The following is a 2,438-nucleotide window of genomic DNA, read 5'->3' on the forward strand; positions in this document are numbered from 1 at the left end:
AATTTTTGTTACGTGAGTTTTCATGTGGAAAAGATGAAACATCATCGACTCCAGCATCTTGTCGTTGCCTGTTGTTTTGCATTGCTTTGCGTAGTGCGCTCCAGTCCCCCATTCGCAGTTCAATGTAGTACATACACACTGCCATTGCCTGCCACTTTACTGTATTGTGTTTGTTTTTGTAATCGTCATCACCATAATCATAGTTTCGAGCAACTCCTGATTTTACCTCTGTTTTTTGGCGCCCGACAGTCCGGCGCCAAGCTTCCCTTCCTTCAAGATTTCTATTGTATGTCTTCCTCGGTGAAGGTCCTGTTTGCTTTAGCTTTGCGTGGCCATGTTGTAGGTACTTGCAGCTTTATATTGCTTGCTTGACTTTTTGTTGTTGGAATCAACGTGTGCTATGTGCCTTGTGGGCTCTCCGTCTGATACTCTGAAATGGAGGTAAGCGACGAAAATGTATGGAGTGCTGGGTTTTTGAATCGAGCTAAATTGCTTGTAATCTATTAAAAGTTTGGCTATTGTTAATAAATTGTATACGATTTCAGAGGAAACTATAAACAAATATTTAAGTTGAGTAAGATACGGGTAAAATAAGTGCAAAAAAAATATTTTTCTTTAGGAGTTAAGTTTAGGAAGAAATTTTTTGTTTAGTTGAAAGGGCATGTAGCTAACCCATTACGCATTCCAAGCTTTAACTGTAATTTTAAAACATATGAAATCATTACTCTTTTTCGAGATGAATATGTAAACCCAATTAACAAAATATAAAATACATACTAGGGATCTAAAAATTTTATCAATGTAAAGTTAGATAGCCTTGGTTTGCAGATACATAAAATGGTAGATGCGAGCACACGTACTGAGTAGGTGGAACATGGAAACCTGACTCGTCATGAAGTTGTAGGGTATTCATGGAGCCAGAGTGGAGGTCGAAAATAAACAAAATTAGATGGACACACCTTTTGTTTTTAAAAAAATAATAGGCTTTTACGTTTCCAACGTGAATAGTAAGATGGAATCGGTTAAGAAAACTTTAGCTATTTAGGTGCAAAGTGAAGAGATATCTTTCTAACTAATGGAGGCATGCCCTAAGTTTGAATGTACCAACGAATTATAATGTTTTTTTTTTGGAGGTAAGAGCCCTAAAAATCTTTTGCATAATTTCGTTGTAATGCACCTTCGGAGACATAGATATATGTAAAAAAATATGGTGTACGAAAGTAAAACGCTGGTCGAAAATTACCAAAATTGCGTTGACCAAATGAAAAAATGGAAAAAGATACAACAGTTTACCGGGCGAACTTATCCCAGTGGCTTTGAACGCGGGAATTGTGAGTTTAAACCCGAGTGATGACTGGTGAGGAGATGTGGAGATCTATAACTTCTACTATGTGTTAATTATTGTTGCTTTTCCACATAATTTTTCATTAGAAATGGCCTCAAGCTCAATAAAATCTATACATATAATAAAGTTGTAAAAGGCCGATGCCTGTATAGATATCAAACAAAAATTAATATTGGGGGTCTTTATTAGAACAACAGAAGCCAAATCAACAATTTTCAGAATTTTTTTTTGTCTGCCTGTCTGTATGTTTTCACGCGCATCACTCGAGAACTTATGCATGGAATCGCATGCAGTTTTTACCGATGCATTGATAAGCGTCTAACTTAAAATATAGGAGAAACGAAATTAGAGAGTTGCCACCTGTTTGAAAATTGCAGTTGAAGTAAATCGATAAGATAAAGCAAGTATTGAAATGTGGCTGTCAAAAGAAAGATGTTTAAGAAGGCTTACGATCGAAAATATTTTTGTGGAAGGTTACCACTTGTTTGAAAATTTTAATATTATTTATTCAATAAAATTAATTAAGTATTGCATATGGGTATAAAAAAAAAGGTTTAGGAAAGGATACTGCCAAAGTAGGGATGCCACATGTTTGAAAATTTGTATTCAATTATTAAATAGATAAAATAAAAGAAATACGGGTATTAAACTAAAGATGTTTAAGAAAGTATACTGCCGAGCCACCCTTTTGAAAAAATTAAATCAGTTAAAGTGTTAAGATAACGTAAATACTGAATACTTTGAAGAAAGTGCACGATATGTTGAATCTAGCTATAAGAGTATAAATTAAATTTCCAGAATTAAATACTTTCGAAAATAGTATATTAAGTAAAGCCCGTATTCGTAAAAAATTAATTCTGTTCCATAAATCAAAAATTTGTTTGAAAATATCACTCTGAAAAAGCTCTTCAAATCTACTTTATTTTTTATGACTGAAGCCATAAGAGTTTTTGGAGTAAGAACACAAAAATACTTTTGGTCTCAGGTCCGAATAGACTTTAAGGCATCCACACACCTATGCGATTCTGTCGCAACGAATCCGCACCGTTTTTGTTGCTACAGACGGTACTGCTTCAAAAACGCAAGTACGCGA

The sequence above is a fragment of the Rhagoletis pomonella genome, unplaced genomic scaffold, assembly GCF_013731165.1.
Source record: "Rhagoletis pomonella isolate Grant_MI unplaced genomic scaffold, Rhpom_1.0 Rhpom_scaffold_00004, whole genome shotgun sequence".
Taxonomy (NCBI): domain Eukaryota; kingdom Metazoa; phylum Arthropoda; class Insecta; order Diptera; family Tephritidae; genus Rhagoletis; species Rhagoletis pomonella.